General features: G+C 46.6%; 1 long non-coding RNA gene across 4 annotated transcripts in view; it reads right to left on the bottom strand.

Annotated features, from left to right (window-relative positions):
* The window catches only part of LOC113912270, a 236,479-nt gene that overhangs the window by 55,406 nt on the left and 161,262 nt on the right, over positions 1-19,811 (bottom strand). For 2 of the 4 annotated variants that reach the window (XR_003516772.1, XR_003516770.1), the window contains exons 5-6: positions 9,403-9,617; positions 5,281-5,471 (exon numbers count right to left, since the gene is read on the bottom strand). This is a non-coding gene — a long non-coding RNA (uncharacterized LOC113912270). Of the gene's footprint in view, positions 1-577; positions 716-5,280; positions 5,472-9,402; positions 9,618-19,811 lie in introns of those variants that run through there. The other 2 variants (XR_003516771.1, XR_003516774.1) reach the window with 2 other exon arrangements.

Raw genomic sequence — 19,811 nt, 5'->3', positions numbered from 1 at the left:
ATCACCTATATACCCTACTAAATAGGTGAGTTAGGGGGCGGGGGCTCCTTGCGTATTTTCTATAACCAGATATCCTCCAGGGCCCTCCAGTAGTATGGAATAAAGTTCCAAGTATTTACCCTGGTAATTCAGGCCAGCCAAATAACACAAGTAGGTTTTGCTTCTTTGTGGTTTCTAATGCCTTCCCTCATCCTGCACCATTTTTCCTGGGCAGGAAACCCAAAGGGACAGCAATCAGGAAGAAGATTCTATCCTGGCCTTGTCCCCCTCCTTGGAAGTGGAATAATTCAATCAGTCCGCATATGTACGGCCTCGTCATCCAACAAGGAAAGGCAGTCATGAAGCCAAGCCCATTCAGTGTGCATTGCTCTCTCTCTCTTTCTCTCCTTTTCTCCCTTGCAAGCTAAATCTAACGGAAGTAAAATCAATCCGCCCCGAAAGGAAAAAAAAAAAAAAATCAGGCTTATTTTCACAAAATTTTTTTGTTTTGTTTTCTGGATCAGAAACACAGGACTTCCCAAATCAAGTTAAGTGAGTCCCAGATGTGGATTCGTTTCAAATGAAAAACACACCCCATCATCTTAAGCAGAACTGCGCTTGAGGAAACCGGTGATTGCAGAGCCTGACACAAGCAGATTTCTCCAGAGAGTTGGTCCCAGACTGCAGAGAGGAAGAGGAATGGGGAAGATGAAGGGCTGGCATGCTTTTCCTTCCCCTGGGGAGAGCAGAGACGGAATTCAGGTTAATTAGGTTGGGGGGGTCAATGGGAACCAATTGGAAGAGCGGTACCCATCTTTGAATCATGCCAAAGATAGCTAGAATTGAAGCTACCACATGTTGAAGGCTGGCTTTATTAATGAGAAGGCACTGAATCCACATTCCACATCCTGGACATGGGCCGCCGGGAACACGACACAAAAACCAACGAGAAATGACAGGGATGCTCACACTTGTGGGCATTCCGGAGAATTCTTTTTTCCGAGGGAGAATGGTAGATGGCAGCTGGAATGCTGAGACACGACATGATGTGCAAATTAATGTATTTCTTTTAAAGGCCAAGAGGGGAGGAGGGCCTTTTGACAGCCTTTGATTCAGCCATTAATTTTCAAAGACTGATCAAGACACTCACATGCCACACGGACTTTCTTCTAGTGTTGGACCAAAATAAGAATGCTGAACCGTGTAACCAAAGACGTCTCTTGGTGAAAGATCTTCCTTTTAGCAACTATAATTCGCATTTTCATCAATGTCATGCTGCACATAGATGAAAACAGCCATTTAAATGTGTTTCTTCTGTCTTCTTGTAATAGGTTTGATTTTACATTTCTTGCCATCTGGTTTGTGGAACAGAAATATGGAAGTACTTTTACTCTCTGGATGCTTCTTATGGGGCTCGGTCTAAGATGTGGTCCTTTCCTTTTTACTGATCTGGACTCCAACCCAGATTTTCTCCCCAGACAGGCCATTTTGGATATTTTGGCAGGGCCCTTGCCCTTCACTGAGCCGTACCATTGAGCGCAGCATAATGATTCTGTGACGAACGTCATAGCCATGTCTTCCAAAGTGGACACAGTCCCCTAACTTGATGGGCATCCCCTCAGCACCGCAGCAGACTCTATTAAACTAAATTGAGCTGGGTAAGTTAATGTTGCTTTGCAATAATTACATTTCTTAAATTGGTCCCATAATAGCAATAATTGCCAGCATGTATGGAATGCCAGCACTCAGCTTAGAGCCTTCAAAATACTTTTTATTTAAGCCTCATCTCATCCCTATGATGGTTATGAGTGCACCCATTTTACAGGAGAGGGAAGCAAGACTTAGCAAGTGGCGGAGCTGGGATTTGAAGCAATCATCATTTATAAAGTCTCCTGCGCCTCACTTGTATCCTGGGCCATCAGTCAGGGCTCTAGGCCTCTCACAGAGCCCAGACTCCCGGGGAGGGGTGTGCACAAACCACCAGAGAAGGTTAGGAAGGGCTTTGTAGTAAACAGATACCAAGTCCCTTGTTAGTTAGCCTGACCCCCCAGTTCTGACATTGTATGGAGGCACAAGACATCAGAACATGGCTGAGCACAGGGCAGGGAGCAGCTAAGGAAACATGAAAAGGAGTGGGGTCCTGATATTTATACGTAGTACAATCCAGATTTCAAAATAGACAACTCTAAAACACCCTATGTATAAACCAGCGTATTCACTTCCTAGGGCTACGGTAACAAATCACCCCAAATTTCATGGCTCGAGACAACAGAAATTTATTCCATCATAGTCTGGAGGCCAGAAGTCCAAACTCAAGGTATCAGAGGGTCATGCTCTAGGGGAGAACCCTCCGTTGTCTCTTCCAGTTCCTGGTGGCTGCTTGCTTCCTTGGCTCATGGCTACGTGACTCTGGTCTCTGTCCCCATATTCCCAGGGTCTTCTCTGGGTCCGTGTCTGCTTCCCTTCTGTCTCTTCTAAGGATCCTTGTCATTGGGGTTAGGGCCCACCTGGGTAAGCCAGGATGATTCTATCCTATGATCTTTAACTTAATTACATCTACAAAAACCTTTTTCCCAAGTGAAGTCACAATCTCAGGTTCTGAGGGTTAGGATGTGGATGTATCTTTTTTCGGAGGGCCACCATTCAGCCCACTATGGTCTGTAAATCAAACATGAAATACGTGGAATCACAGAAACCTTAGACTGGTCAAGCGGGATTCTGTTGATGTGAAGGCAAAGACCACGAACAAGAACTTGCCCCCGCCCCCAACCCTTAGCAGCTGGCTCCACATCTTACGCCCAGGAGGCCTCTTAAATCATATCCTCTGTGGTCCAGTGCTGCTCAGGAACAATGGCATAGGTTTTGGCAAACCCTGTCATTTCCTATTTCTGGCTTCATGGAAGTCATTTTATCTCCTCGAGCTGTAGTCTCCTCTACAAAATGGGACTGATCCTAATGCCTGCCAGGGAGTGTAGCAAAGTAGGAGTAGAGACCCACACAGTATGCATTACATAAGTTGTAGCTACTGATAGGTTCACCCGTGCATAGTTACTGAGCACGTGTCCATATATAGTTTGCCCAGATTTATTGAGCACCTTCTATGTGTTAGTCACTGTCCAGGATGGTGGGAAGATCTCTATGAAGGAGACCAATGATGCCTGCTCTGACAGTGTTTGCCTTATAGTATGGGAGAATGGACAAAGGCAATAAATAAATACAAACACATCATTTAAAAAAAATCATTCCAGATAATGATAAGGGCTAGGAAGAAAATTTTTCAAAAGTGATGCATAACAAAAAGACTGCATAGGGGCGGGGTGGAGGGGGGGGCGCTCCACACGTGGTAACAGTTAAGCTGAGACCTCCACAAGGAGAAGAAGCTGGCCAAAGGGCAGAGGGAATGGTGTCTGAAGCAAAGGGAACAACAAGTATGGAGGTCTTGTGGCCTTGAGGATGGATGCATTGAATTGTTGATGGCAGGGATGCCCCAGTCTAAGAGAGGCTTTGCATTCAGACCGTGGTGTTTATAAAAGCAGCCATCTCCTCTCCAATACAGTGGCCATTCACTAATTTGTCTAGCGAAGATTTCTGGCTCTCTGCATTTCTTGGCCCCCTGACACCTGAGCAGAAGTGCTGTGTCGTTCCTGGGCAGCAGCCTTAGATTAGGGACGTGGCACGCTCTAGAGCACTCTTGCTCTGGGATGGAGACCAGCGATTTTGAAGGTGGTGGCTACTCCATTCTCCTCGGAACCTGAGTGGCTACGGTGAGTAACGCCACCCTCCTGACCGGAGATCCACGTGTCAAGTGGGCAAAAATAGCGAGTGAGCATCATCTCTAGTTGCTTGCAGTCACTGCAATGTTGGGCTTGTTTGTTACCGCAACAGAATCTAGACTATCCTGACCGACTGACTTGCTGTTTACCGAGAACAGCCTTGCATCTTCTTACTGGGGCACTTCCACAACCTGCTGGCTTTAGGTCATGGCTGAGAAGGAAACATCCTCTTGCCCCCGAGCTACCGGTTACATGGGCAAGTTCCCACGGCTCTTACAGACTGGGCTGCTGGGAACCTGGAGGAGCTTGCAGGCAGCGGCAGCTCACATGAAATAGGAGATTCCCAAGAGAAGCAGCTGCCTGCCTCAGTTCCCACCAGCCGGGGCGTCCCCTCACCAGGGACCTGGGTTCCGCAATTCCTCCTGCGTGCTCACATTCCCTCCCGCAACTTCGTAGGATCCCTTAAATATTCCCCTAGCAGGCTTATGCAATCCTACTGCTGCCAACAAGCCCCTGGGCTGAGCAAGGCCCTGGTGGGGCATTACCATTCCTCATCTCTGGGATGGGAATAGATTACAAGCACATCTGGCGACGGAAACAAAATGCCTGGACGGGCTCGGAGTAGCTACTTTCATCCTTCGAAACCAGAAGTCTGCACATCAAATGCTCCCAAGAGCCAGGCACCTCACCAAAATGAGTGAAGCGGGCCAGGTGGGGCTGCCGGCAGCGAAGGAGAGCATGCCTGCTCCTTCTAAAGGGTCGATGGTACTTGGCTGCAGGGGGTGAGCATTGCTAGGTTTGAGATTCTGTGCAGAGAAACCAGCTATCTACACTCAACATAAAATATTTGGGTATAAAGTATTTTCAGCTAAACCACACCGTGGTTTTCGTTGGCACTTTTGACCAAATCTTTTGAGAACTGCCCCTCCCCAGGAATATGGTAGACACGCACGTTCCTCATCCTCTGGAGAATAAATATGGCCATGTGACTTGCTTCGGCCAATGAGAAGTCAGCAGAGGGAACACACATCACTTCCGTGTGTGGAAGCTATCAAAGCCAGGGCACCGCGCACCCCAGCCCTTCCGGTTGCCTCCCTTACTATGGGAGGAGTCTGGGGATGCTTAGGTGGCTCAGTGGGTTAAGCGGCTGCCTTCGGCTCAGGTCATGATCCCTGGGTCCTGGGATCAAGTCTCGCATCAGGCTCCTTGCTCAGCGGAGAGCGTGCTTCTCCTTTTGCCTGCCGTTCCCCCTGCTTGTGCTAACAAATAAATAAATAAAATCTTAAAAAAAAAAGAGAGAGCTAGGACTCTGGCTGGGTCCTTGACTTCTGATAAAAACAAATGAGCAGAGGTTAACATAACAATAAAAAAATGAAAAACAAAACAAACAAACAAAAAAACAAGTGAGCAGAGTAACCCCCACTGATCCCACCAGCAGAAACACAATGAAGATATTGCATGAGCAAGAAATAAATATTCTTTACACTTCTAAACTATGGGGGCTCTTTGTTATCTCAGCATAACCTACCTTCTCATGATGAATACAAATACTCTACAGATGACATGAAACAAGTCTGTGGCCAGATTCTCTGATGCGCAATCCCAGATGAATCATTTTTCTCCTCTTTTTCTCTTTCCTTATTTCAAACATTTCCTTCTTTCATCATCTCTGTTTGGCTCATTGAAGACCTATTTCTGGACACTTCTACATATGAGGTCCTGAGGATATAGCAAGGAGCAAGGCAGACCTGGTTTCTGCCCTGTGACACAATTTATGCGAGAGACAGGCATGATTACAGAGAACAAAGAAGCATGGGGTGAGTCTTGCGATGAGTACAGATTAACCCTTTTAAGACTTTTGTTGATAAAGGTCATCCAGAGCAAACTAGGGTGACGGTTCTCGGGGGCTGTGTTTTGAAACCCTGGTGGGGGCCAACTGGTTACAAATGTTTTGCAAGGATTTTGTAACCTGTATTAAATCACCAAGATTTTCCCATCTCCCTGCCTTCCTCCTTTCCTCCTCTCCTTCCCTCCCTGTTGTGTCTCCCTCTTTCTCTCCTTCCCTTCCCTCGCTTCTTTCCTTCCTCCCTTCCTTCCTTAAATGAATCAGAATAGATTTGTAGTCACCCCCACGCTAACCCCACCCTCACTGATTGATAACCCACTGTGCTTTCCTGAGTAGGACAGATCGTGGTAGAATGAGAGGCACCATGCCTAAAGCTGAAGCCTACACATCATAGCATCATTGGGCACTTTAAATATATAATATAGAACAGCCCCTGAAACACTGTGGGCACTGTATAAATGGGTTAGCTTTATTAATATGAGGTTTGGTATGTACGTCACGAGTGCGTCATGCACATGACCATCATTTTTCATTGTGGAAAATACTGAAGAATGGCTGAAATAAGAGTCCTCAGAGTTAGCTTCTGGGGGGCAAACAGCAGAGGTGAGGAGCCAGCCTAGGTGTCCTAGTGGGCATTGTCTCATGTGACCCTCACCACAACACTACAGAGGACTCTCATTATTATTTTTTTTTTAAAAAGAGTTATTTATTTATTTTAGAGACTGGGGGTTGGGGGGCGGGGGGGCGGGGGGGGAGAGAGAGAGAGAGAATCCCAAGCACACTCTTCACTGAGTGGGGAGCCCAATGCGGGGCTTGATCTCATGATCCTGAGATCATGACCTGAGCCAAAATCAAGAGTCAGACACTTAGCTGACTGAGCCGCCCAGGCACCCCCAAAGTACTCTCATTATTATTTGTATTTTACAGGTGAGGAACCTGAGGTTTGGACAGGCTAACTCCCTTGCCGGCCAGTGAGGGGCAGAGTCGGGATCCTTTCAGACTCGGGCTTATCTGAGCACTACCCACGTACTCAATCATGACTTTTTACCTGCCCAGCTAAGGTACTTTGAAGGGCTTGACTTGAGCCCACTGTGCTCTGTTCCCTTGCAGGGAACGATGATCCATAGCCAAGAATTCAACCTGGGCCCCCTGGGGATGTGTTTTCTCTCCTTACCACTAATCCCTAGGTTTGGGACCTTCTGTCATAGGAGCCAGACCCCGGAACTGTCACTGTGGAAAGACACAGTAGGCCTTAGGAGCTCCACCACCAAGCCCTTAGCTCAGGGGGTGCATGGAGGTGGGAAGAGGCTAAAGCCCATCATTTCTGCTAGCTTCGGTCAACTGCCTTCCTCGGGAGCCCCCTCCTGCCTCACCAACAGACAAGAGGCCATGGGCAAGTAGAGAAAAACACATTCTCTCCCAGACTGTGGCATCAGGTGATCTGCTCCTCCCCACTGCAGCCTTAGAATGGAGCTGGTGCTTCGGAGTCACAACAGCCAGGGCTCATTAGCCTGGGTCTCAGTTTTCCCATCTGAAAAATGGGAATGAAACTCTTTCTCATCTAGGGAAGGTGAGAGAGTTATAAAAAGTCAGGATGTAAGTCCTGAGCGCAAATTGAGCCCTCATCAAGGAGAACTGCTGCAACCAGACTGTAGCACCTGCACCCCAGGGACAGCAACACTAACTATAATAATAGGGGGACACTCTCCACGTGGGTGGACGGAGTAGCTCGCCCTCCTTGGTCCAACAGGCAGAGACCATTCAGACCCCAAAGTACTCAGAGCCCAGAGTGCCCTCCAAGCCCCAAGCCAACTTAACTTCTAAGTCCTTTCGTGGTTTTTCCAAAGACTCTGATCCATGCGGGTCCTGTTTCCCCTCAGACCCCAAAAAGATGCTTGCATGCCATTTTGCATAAATGGTTTCACTACAAGCAAGTTTGCTTTGGAATCACACCATCTTGACTCCATTCCCTGCTTAGCCACTTTCCTAGCTGTGCAACCTTAGGCCCCGCGTTTCCGTTGAATGAGGTACCTAGAGTACACCTCCAGATCGGCAGGGCAATAAGGAGGGTCAGGGATAGCCTAGAGCAAGCACCCAGGGGAGAGGCCCATGGTGGGTGCCTAATTAATGGCAACTTTGCGGGGAGAAAGAGGGGGACAGGAGGAGGCAAAGGGGTATTTAGAGTCACTTTGAATGAGAAGTGATGACCCAGGGTAGAATCCTGAGTTAAGCCTGTGCTCGGGGTACAGACAGCCTGGGTTCAAACCCTCTCACCCCCGTTGTGTGACTATGAGCAAGATCCTTCACTTCTCTGAAACTGTTTCCTCATCTAAAAAACGAGATTCATACCAACGGTATCTGAATCCTCGGGCCACCGTGACAAGTGTCAGGCACAGAATAAAGTACGATACAGATGACAGTTTTGCATCCTTATTATATCAAAATCTGATGGCATCACCTAATTTCAAGTCCAGTCTGATGGGGGGACCCCCACTTTCAGAAGCTTCTGCAGAAGGAGCATCCTCCAGCTTGGCCCTGCGGAATCTACCCTTTGAAACCAGCAGTTGACAATGTTCCACAAAGCTTCATTGTTTTCACCTCAGCAAGGAGCGCGTGCTCGTTCCGCAGGCACTTACCTTTGAAACACTGAGCTGCCGTCTGGTGCAGCTTTTCTGTTCCCGGGACTCTGGACAGCCGGGCAAGGCTGCCCTGGAAACCCGATCCCCCAGACCCTCAATTCTAATCATGGTGTTCCTGAGACTTGGGCTCACCTATAAATCATTTTTAATGACAGTTCGAGAAAAAAGAAGTCGCAAAGCAAATCTTACATGACGTTCTCATCACCAACGGCATTTAATATCCTAAATCACATGCTTTATGGCATTGCATCGGGGGCCGTAGGCAGAATGAAGGAGACCTATTATTTTTTGCCTTTTGTGCACCTTTTGTGTGCTTGGGGTCACTCGCTTTAGGGAATGCTTGGCTGTTATGTTTGGGGGGTTCGTTTGGGGGAAGTTAGGATGCTCAGAGGGTCCGCCAGGATTCTTGGGAGACTTTTACACAATGAAGTGGCCTGTGTAGTCGTATCCAGAGCTGGTAATATGAGAAAGTTATGAGAATATAAGCCAGGCCTGATCTGGGGTTACTCGCCACTCACCTGAGGGGCCCCTTCCCTTCCAGGGAAGTCGATACAGTGAAAAATCAAACCAAAGCGACAGCAAATAAAAACAGGCCCTACCTCTCCTCTCCCCAAAGCCCAGCCAGACTTGAGAATGAATGTGAATGCCTACGCTCCAATTCCCTCCCACCTGACAACTGTTTTCTGGGTGTTTGCAACCTGCCTGTGATGTGCCCGAACAGGAGCTCACAGAGGCGACTATGGTACAATTTAATTGAATTTAACCACCAATGTTTAAGCACCTACTGCATGCTAGGAGCTGGACTGGCTGCTGGAACAGGAGTGGCCCTTTAGGGTGATTATGTTAGGCTGTAGCCTTTAAAGTGTCACATACACACACGCACATACACACGCACACACGCGCGTGCACATGCACACACGCACGCACACAAGTAGGGATCAGGGCCCCCGGATGCAGCCAGAACAGTGCCCTCCAGATAGCACCTGCTCGGCGAATGGTTAGTGGGTTAGTGAAGGGATGATCTGGCCAAAGAACCAACAGTGGAACAAAGGGATCAGACTCACACTAATGGGCAGGACAAGCATTGGCTTCCTTCTGGAACCACTTTACATTGCCTGACACATGCCGTAGAAAGAGGATCTGGCATAACATCCCCTTAACTCACCATGAGAAGTAATCTGTCTTTGCGAGAGAGACGTGTTGACCATCCATCCACAAGAAGATACCCAGAAGACCCGAGTTCCTCTCCTGCCTTTGATTTCTGGGATTGAGCCATGGGAGAGACCTTGACTGGTATGTGTTCACAATGGCCCAGGAGGGAAGGGGCTTCATTCCTGGTAATGGGGTGTCCTCTGCTCTTCCGTTCCAGTGCCGTGGCTCCTAAGAGACGGGTTGCAGTGATAAAGGCAACATTAGTTGTGCTTCTACCAAGCGTGGACATTGAGCTCAGGCCTGTGCCGACGTCAGCTCACTTAGCTTTCCTCACACCCTGCAAGGACGATGCTCGGAACAGCTCCTCTATCAGAGAGGGGCTGGGAACAGGAGGTCAGAGGATGGGGGGACAGCACTGAGCACAGTGCCTCGTGCATACTAAATGCCTCATAAATGGCAGCTTCTTTGATATATCCTCCGTTTACAAGTAAGTATCCCAAGGCTCAGAGAAGGGAAGGGAGGAACGAGCCTATGAATTGAGGCATCCAGAACACATGAGCTCCCAATCTTGGTAGGGAGCTCATCCTAACACCGGATCTGGGTAAGTTTGGGCATGTTGCTTCACTCTCTGGGACTCAACTAATAAGAAGAACAATAAATTGAATCACATGAAATTGCCAGTTTCCTACCTTAACGATGTTTGAATATGGCCATGCCATAACCTCAATAAAAACAATTCAATAAAAAACAACTTCCTCATAGAGTTTGCGCAGGGATTAGAAAATAGGCCAAGGCCGAGCAGGGCACCTGGCAAATGGTAATCCCCTAATAAACACATGGGAGTTAGCTTACTGATCACGTCCGTGGCTTTGCTGGATATAGGAAGACGTGAGATGGACTCGTGTCAGCATCGGAAACAAAGCTCCCACCCTGTGTTCCACTCCTGGACAAGGCTGTGTTGCAGGGGCCCCATTCCCTCCTCCTGGGCTCGGTGATACGGGATCAGCAATTTCCTCCACCCCACCACCCTAGTAAATCATTTACCAGCTGCTCTTAACCCCCCTTTTCCACCTCAGGGCAGAGCTATCTGAGCCCGGGCACCCTCCTTTGAACCAGAACTTTGGAATTGTTGTTGGGGGGTCCCAGTGCCCTTTCTTTCCTTCTTGTCCAGGGGAAGCAGGTGTGCATTACAGGTTAGAGCATAATGAGGGAGAGGGAGGCCACGTCCAGAAGTCTGTAGTAATTAGAACTTGGATTCCCTGAAGCCGGTGTCCCTCGGGAACATTTCCATCTCCATCATCATCATAACTATGGTCACCATCACATCAACGGCAGTATCTTTTTTTTCCATCGGCTACTATTACTGCTTCTTTCTCTTTTCCTTCTCCTTCTCCCCTTCTTCTTTTCTGGATTCTCCTCCTTTCTGCCTCCTCTTCCTCCACCATTAGACAATGCCACTGCACTGCAGAGTCCCTGCCACCTTCTGTTCTAATCTTCCCTTCCTGCGTCCTCATTCTAGGTAGGGTTTGGGGATTTTTCCTCTCTTCCACTTCCATCACGATTCAGCAACATTCAGAGCTTCAGACCTTCCCTAATACTGCTATCCCTTCACCCCTGCCACCCCAGCACCACAAACACTTACCTACCCTGAATCCAGTGGGCTCAGGGGCATCACTTAGATCAGAACAAATTGTGAGCTAATTGCAGAAGAGAACTCCCCATTAACCTCAGCACTGTTCCAACAAAACCAAAACAAGAACATTCCAGAATTTAGACCATTTTGGGCATGTCTGCCTTGGTCACATCCTTAACCACCCATTGCCCCAATCAATAGGAATTGGCTCCAAGAAGGTTCACATCTAACATAGCCATAATTAACTGAGTCAAAATTAGCCCAATATGGGTGAATCAGGGTGCCCTTGTGAGGAATTTGGATGATGATGACGATGATGGTGATAATGGTGGTGGTGGTAATGATGGTGATGATGGAGTTGGTGATGGTGATGATGATAATGATGGTGGCGATGATGGCGGTTATGGAGATGGTGATGATGATGGTGATAATGGAGATGGTGGTGATGATGGTGATGATGAAGATGATGGAGATGGTGATGGTGATGATGGTAATGGTGGTGGTGGTGACGATGGAGATGGTGATTGTGATGGTGATAATGGTGATGGTGATAGTGATGATGGAGATGGTGATGATGATGGTGATAATGGAGATGGGGTGATGATGATGTTGATGGTGATGATGGTGATGGTGATGGTGATGATGGAGATGGTGATGGTGATGATGGTAATGGTAGTGGTGGTGATGATGGTGATGGTGATGTTGATGGTGATAATGGAGATGATGGTGATGATGGTGATGATGGAGTTGGTGATGGTGATGATGATAATGGTGGTGGCGATGATGGTGTTTATGGAGCTGTTGATGGTGATGATGGAGATGGAGATGATGATGGTGATAATGGAGATGGTGGTGATGATGGTGATGATGGAGATGGTGATGGTGATGATGGTAATGGTGGTGGTGGTGATGATGGTGATGGTGATGATCATGATGATCCTGATGGTGGTGATAGTGGTGATGATGGTGATGACTGCCAAGATGTATTGAGCAGTTATTCTCTGTCAGCCACTTGGGTGGTTTACACACATTACTCCTTACAAGCCTATGAGATAGGAGGTAAGGAAGTGAGGAACATTATTCTAACTGTATAGATGAGAAAAGCAAGGATATTTCGCAAGTGCATGGAATTGATGACTGGTGGAGCAGAGAAAGCCATTCAGCCTGGAAAGAATAATTGAAGCAAGTTTGAGAAACAGAAAATTATCTCCAGGGTCCCCCTTCTAGGCCTTTCTTCACCCTGTCTGAATCCTTGCTCTTGGGTTCGATGAGATGCCCCATTCCTATTTTTTTTAAGCTTCAGTTGATTTCTATTCCTTTAGATCAGATGAATGTTAACAGAGTCATAGAACCTTCTGTAGAGAGACAGTGATTCCTCCTAACAGAGTGTGTAGTGATTTTTGAAAAAGTGACTTGAAGCCAGGGCCAGGACTAAGGTGAGACAGAGGAGGCACCAAGGGCACACAATTTAGGGATGCCCTCATTCTCAGGGTCATGCGAGTAAGGGGGGCACTTGCACACACCTGAGAGTGAGTGCCTCCTGAAATGGCATGCCTTAGGCTTCTCACTTCCTTCGTGCCAGACTCAGCCCTGCTTAAATCACTTCCTTTCCTTTTCTCTCACCGTCTCCCCAGCTATAAAATGAGGAAATTGAATCCAGGATCACAAAGAGCCATTTCAGCTGTGATATTCTGATTTTGGCAAACCAATGACACACTTGCTACAAGCCCCATGTCCCATCTGTAGCAGACATCACTAATCAACCATGGCTTCTTCTTGCTGAGTGTGGACATATCCACAGAATCCAACCCTACACAGAGCCATGACAATCTACTGTGAAATATTTAGAGTTGGCAAAGAAGAGGAAATCTCTTGAAGGCAAGAACAGGGTTTTACTTGTCTCCTTCTCTCTCTTCCACATATACTTATAAATTAAACCAAACTTGACCAAGAATGTGCATAAACTACCTGCACAGGCAATTACTGTTCATATGAATAAATGCACAACTATGGATGTGGACACACACAACTCCATGCATGGTGTATCCTGGCCTACATGTAAAGCGAGGCCAGATTAGCCCCCAAACAATGCAAAGATGAGGTTCCTTGCAATCTCATTAGCTTCAAAATAATAATTTAAAATCAAAATAGTAAGAGTCCAGAAATCCAGAAAGTTCTGGGATTTGTCACAATAATTACCTTAATCTTTTTAGAGATTTTATTTCTTTATTTGAGAGAGAGTGAGAGAGAGCATGAGCAGGAGTGGGGGAGGGGCAAAGAGAGAGGGAGAAGCGGACTCCCTGCTGAGCAGGGAGCCCAATGTGGGGCTCAATCCCAGGACCTTGGGATCATGACCTGAGCCGAAGGCAGACCCTTAACCAACTGAGCCACCCAGGCTCACCCCTTAATTTTTTTCAACAGAAATATCAAGGTCTTTAAAAAGGGGGGAAGGGTGTTTGGTGTCTATGATTTGCTGATGCCCAAGCATGCCTTGTGATGTTTTCCAGAATCATGTAGGACTGAAAATAATCTCACATATACATGAATGTGGCCATGTACACAAATAAACATACATACCCTCACACATTCACAATTACACACCTAGACTTGCACACACAATCCCTATGCATTTTCCCATATATATACATGAGCCCATACATTTTTTTTATTATGTTATGTTAGTCACCATACAGTACATCATTAGTTTTTGATGTAGTGTTCCGTGATTCATTGTTTGCGTATAACACCCAGAGCTCCACGCAGAACGTGCCCTCTTTAATACCCATCACCAGGCTAACCCATCCCCCCACCCCCCTTCCCTCTAGAACCCTCAGTTTGTTTTTCAGAGTCCATCGTCTCTCATGGTTCGTTTCCCCATCCAATTTCCACCCCCTTCATTCTTCCCCTCCTGCTATCTTCTTTTTTTTTTTTAACATATAATGTATTATTTGCTTCAGAGGTACAGATCTGTGATTCAACAGTCTTGCACAAGTCACAGCGCTTGTATTTTAAACATGCATGCACATGTATGGTCTTATGCATATGCACATATGCACTTGGCAAAGCACACATATCCACCAACGTACAGGATGGCACTTATGTCAACCATCATGTGCCTGCATAGGCACAGATACACAAGCACACCCTCATAGGTCCCCACACAAGTGTATGTGTACACACATGTGCATATGCATGCATGTTCACACCCACACAAACATGCACACATGTGGACGCACATACATCCATTGGCACATACATGTGCATCCACACGCACTGGCTCAGTCCCGAAGTCCTGAATTCCCCCACATACTCTGCCACATGTCCACATTCATACACACACAATCAGATGCCCATATTGTCACACATACACGCTTACATGCCCATGTTCATACATGTGGACACACAGACGCACGCAGACACATTCTCCTGCTATCCCGCTCCCCACACCACACACACACACACACACACACACACACACACACACACACACACACACAGACTCGGCCAGCCCTCCAGCATAAGACCCCAGGGAAAGCTGCCCCTTCGGCAGGCCTGGGCTGTCAGGGAGCCTGGTAAGAATCACTGGATCGGCTCAACAGTGATAACAATTTCCAGAGCCTACAGAAGGAGAGCCTAATCCACAGTGAAAAGCTGACAGGGCCGGCGCCTCCCCGTGCTTCCTGCTAACTCAGCCCAGCATGGGGAGGTGGCAGACTCTTGGTGCCCTCAAGCCATGTCATCTCCTCTCTAATGATGCCAACATTTTGACAAAGCTGAGCAACACAGCCGGTAGGTGTGAAGTTGGAATTAATTTTCTTTTGGAAGGTCAAGTGCATTAATGAGCTTTTGGCTCATATCGTTCTTTCTTTTTTCCCTTTTTTTGCAAGAAGGAGATTAAAAAAGGAGACAGGGACACCCTTTCCTGGAGCTGTGTTCTTCTTTTTCTCATCCTCCCTTAGGAGGGCTTCGCCCCTTTTCCCGAAGCCCAGTAGACCCCTGTGGGCAGAGAGGTGGGCTCAGTGATGGCTTACCCTGGAGGACTCAATTCCCCACTGCATTTGGAGAGTCTTAGATTAGATCTGCCTTGAGGGATAGGAGATCAGTAAAAAAGAATACAATATATACCTCAGCCTTTAAGCAGTTTCAATAGACACAAATTCAGAAAAACAAATAGGTTTCATTGTATTTGCTGTTCCTGATTGATTAGTAGTGGCTGCCTGCAGCTATGTGGGAAAACAATGAGCCATGGAGGCCTCTTCCAGTTTAATGTTGGGTGGGGGGAGTCATGATCGATTAGCAATGTCTGCCTTGGACCTCACATGGAGCATTTGCAGCATAAACAGAGCTATTAAAAAAAAGAAAGAAATACCTACAATTCAACGGGTTAAAAATAAACAGGAAGCTCATAAGTATATTTAAAACCTAAACAACAAACAAACAACCAAAAACCCCCCACAGGCTCAATAAGAAAATTTAAGGAAGAAGTGACATGTAAGCAGGAATTATAAACTCAAATGCCTTTAGGAGCCAGGAAGGTGACATAATGATTAATGTGGCCCAGATGGGGCCTCTGCTGAGCTCTAGAGTGTAGTTCTGTTTTAAACAGGAAAGCTGCAAACGAAACAAATGAACAAACAAAATAAAACAGAAAGCGACTCATAGATACAGTAAACAAACTTGGTTAACAGAGGGGAGGGGTTGGGGTGGGAGAAATATGTAAAGGGATTAAGAGGTACAGACTTCCAGATACAAAACAAATAAGTCACGGGACTGTAATGTACAGCATAGGGAATATAGTCAGTAATATTGTAATAACTCTGTATGGTGGCGGCTGGTAAAGAGACTTACTGTGGGGATCATTTCATAATGAATAGAAATACGGAATAACTATGATGCACACCTGAAACTAATAGGATATTGTATATCAATTACACTTCAATTAAAAATAATAATAATGAAATAAAATAAAGAGGGAAGTTGATACTTTGTTCAACAAATTCATGCCATGGAAAAAGGATTGCCAGATATTATCTAACAAATTTTTTTTGGCAAGAGAAATCAGAAATGTGGGTGAATTGTTTTTATGTGAAATGTCATGCTTTTTATTGCTGCCAAACATTCTTTATTAAAAAAAAAAATCATTCTGTAGGCCTCCAAATATGTTGGATTTGTCCACAAAGTGACTAGTTTAGACCTTTGTTTTAGAGCAAACTGGGGAACGTAGAAGGAAACTGGTGGTGGTGGTGCTCAGTGTGATCCCTCATCTGTTTTTCCCACCAGACTGAAGGCAGGGTGTGTGTGTGTGTGTATGTGTGCACACATGCAGAGTTCTGACTGGACCCAGCACCTGAATGTCTAGCACACACTCACTCTCAATAGACACTTAGTAAAGGCATAGATCATAGGATCAAATCCTAGCCTCAGGTTTATAAAGCCATTTCGGGGTGCTCAAATGTTTCCCAGTTTTTAATGATATGTCACTCTTTAAATCTTGGAGATGGGGCACCTGGGTGGCTCAGTCAGTTGAGTGACTGACTACAGCTCAGGTCATGATCCCGGGGTCCTAGGATAGAGCCCTGCATCAGGCTCCCTGCCCTTCACTCATGCTCATTCTCTCTCTCTCTCACTCTCTCAGATAATAAACAAATAAATAATCTTAAACAAATAAATAAATCTTGGAGATAAAGATAATTTCCTCTTTTTTTCCCCAAAAGATTTATTTATTTTGAGAGACAGAAGGGGGGAGCAGAGGGAGAGGGAGAGAAAGAATCTCAAGCAGACTCCCTGCTGAGCACAGAGCCCAACATGGGCAGGATCTCAGGACCCTGAGGTCATGATCTAAACTGAAATAAGAGTCAGATGCTTCACCAACGGAGCCACCCAGGCGCCCTAGGATTATTTCCTCTTAATCTACTCTCAGTGACATGGATTCAATCTGTCTGGATTCAAATCCCAATCTACCTCTTAGTAGCTGTAGGACTTTGGGCAAAACACTTCACTTCTCTGAGTGCTGGTTTCCTCACTGGTCAGATGGGACTGGTAACGGTATCCACCTCACAAGGCTGTTTGTGAAGATTAAATCAGGTGAACCTGCAATTGTAAACCAAGAGAATTTTGAGGGTGAAAGATGACACTCTCAATAACTGCTCCGGAACCTGGAGTTTATAAGAGAAAAATGGCCTGAGGAACCGGCTATCTGGTCACCCCATGCTAAATTGGCTCATCGGCACAAAGCACTTAGAAGAGTGCTCTGCACGCAGGGTTCACAACTATTAGCTGACATCATGAGAAAACCACTGTCCAATCTCTGCATCACTCTCTTACTCCTCTGTGGCATGCGGTGATGGAAAGAACTTGCTTCTTGATGTTCAAGGTTCTCCGTTCTGCCACCTCACCTTTAGGCAAGCACCTATTCAGAGGAGGGCACGGCTGAGTTACACATTGAAGGGTGGTAATGATCTTGCCAGGTGGCATGTGTAAAGACAGAAAGGGACTTTCAGGCAAAAAGAACAGTCTAAGGAAAAGTTCAGTGTCCCATTGGTGGGCTACTGGGCTTGATCCAGTTGAAGCATGATCCACATTCTGGGCCTACAGGGCCAAAGGGTTCACGAGTCTGAGAAATCAAGCTCGAAAATTGTGTGCACAGACTTTGGACACATTTCTTATCTGTTACATCATCTGTAAAAGACCTGCCAAAAGAGGATTGTGCACCAAGACACCGGTATGAAAACAACTCATTTTCCTGGGAAGAATCTCAAGACCAGTGACCCAATTCCCACATCATATTTTAAAAGGAGGTTATAAAATTCCCTGATTAAAAAAAGAGGGTGGGAGATAGCCACTACCTCTCTCTCTCTCTGTAGTACTATTATTATAGAATGTCATGGACAGAGAAGGCAGAATTAAAAAAAAAAAAAAAAAAAGCCCTCCATAAAAGAGGAAACCTTCTTTTTAATCTGGGGAAACTCAGGGGGATTTGAGTGAGATAAAGTTCCAGTCTCCCGGCTCAGTGGGCCTCCAGCAATAGCTTTGCAAGCAGGACATTTGCTCATGTCCATCCTCTGCCTTCCGGTCGTCTGTTCTTGTCTCCCAAACAGGAGGACACTGACAGGGCACACATGCAGCTCACTCAGAGTCAGGAACAGCTGGGTGCTCCCCAAACCCTGCACCTTCAGAGCAGGATGCCACTGGGGATTGTCTGGCTTGCTTTCTTCCAACTCATGATTTTCCCAGAAAGATGCCAGCCCTGGAATACGGATGGATGCCTCCACGCACTCACTCAGGATCCAGGATCAACTTCCTTGCAAATTGCACCTCTTCCAGGAAGACATCCCCTGCCCACTTGTTAGTCATGATTTGATCTCCCCTTGTTCTCACTGACATTAGCAACTGGGATCCCTGAACAGCTTATGCTGTACCCTGGCTCATTTCATTTCATCCATGGTTCATGGAAAGCAAGTGTTCAATGAGCACGTTCTATGTGCCAGACACCGACTAGGCACTGAGGGTTCAGCAGTGAACAGGCAAAGTCCTGGCATGGTGAGGGCTCAAAAATATCAATAATTATTAGTCTTCCATTTAACAAACATTAACTGAGCACTGTGACGGATATCACTCTTATCACTGGAGGCGGATGCTTCTTTAGGGGACTACAGTTCCCAGCTTCTTTGTAGTCAGGGAGAGCCAGGCGACTGGTTGTGACCAAAGAAATCTGAACAGAAGTGGCATGCGTCGCTCCTAGGCTAAAATAAGGGAAATTCTGTAGGTAATATGACATCACCGGTCCTGCCTTGCTGCAGGAATCAATGACTTCCACACGGTAAACCTCCTTTAGCTTGGATGCCTGAGTGGTTGTATGGATCTTGGATCCCTGAGTGATTGTATGGACCCCTGAGTGACTGCACTGTGCAGGAAGTGTGTGAGAAATGGATCTTTGTTCACTGACGACACTGAGATTAAGGGGTAAGTGGGCTACCACCGCAGAACCTCACATGTTTTGACTACTGCAGATAGCAGCTATGCCAAGGCTCTGTGCTAGGCCTTTAAGCCTGCCATCTGGGGCCTGCATGTGCTCATGCTTGACTAGATTAATAAGAGTGACCACAGCTGCTAAAGACCCTACCTTGTGGCTGCCTCCATGCCCGCTACTTGTCAGGCTGATGGTGGACTCTTCATTTCATTCCCAGTGGCCCAGGATATGCCTGTGGGCACCAAGTGAAGTGAAATCCAGGCTCCTGATAATTCTCCCCTCTCTGGAAAGATCTTGCACACGAAGTGATGCATCATATGACCCTGCCCACCTGATCATAGCTGACTGATCCAGGGGCAGTCACCTGACTAAATCTGAGCCAATCAGAGTCTCTTTTGGAAATTGCTAATTGGTAAGGTTAGAAGCCAGGCCTAATTTCAGCATAGTGGGCAAAGGCCATGATCCTTCCTGACTGAAGACTCCAGAGCTGTCCTTGTCCCTTCCTTTCCTGAATCTTGGTTGTCGAGCTATATGTTGATATCCTGAGATACCTTGCCAATAAATGTCTTTCTTTTTTTTGAAAGGTAGCTGAAACTGATTTGTGTAGTTCGTGACCAATAAGGCCTTAACGGTGTAGTAAGGTGGGTATACCGCTGGACTTTTATAAGTACAATGTGATGAATGAATGATATGTGAAATAACAGAAGAAAGGGGAGGGAAAGAAATCAGGGAGATAGCAAGAAGGGAGGGAAGTGGGAGGGTGAAAGAAAGGAAGGAAAGAATTGGTTGCAAATTCATGAGACTCATCTAGTGGAAACAG

Source organism: Zalophus californianus, chromosome 14, assembly GCF_009762305.2.
Source record: "Zalophus californianus isolate mZalCal1 chromosome 14, mZalCal1.pri.v2, whole genome shotgun sequence".
Taxonomy (NCBI): Eukaryota; Metazoa; Chordata; class Mammalia; order Carnivora; family Otariidae; genus Zalophus; species Zalophus californianus.
The sequence above is the reverse complement of the archived record's forward strand: the minus strand, read 5'-3'. Positions and strand labels throughout refer to the sequence as shown.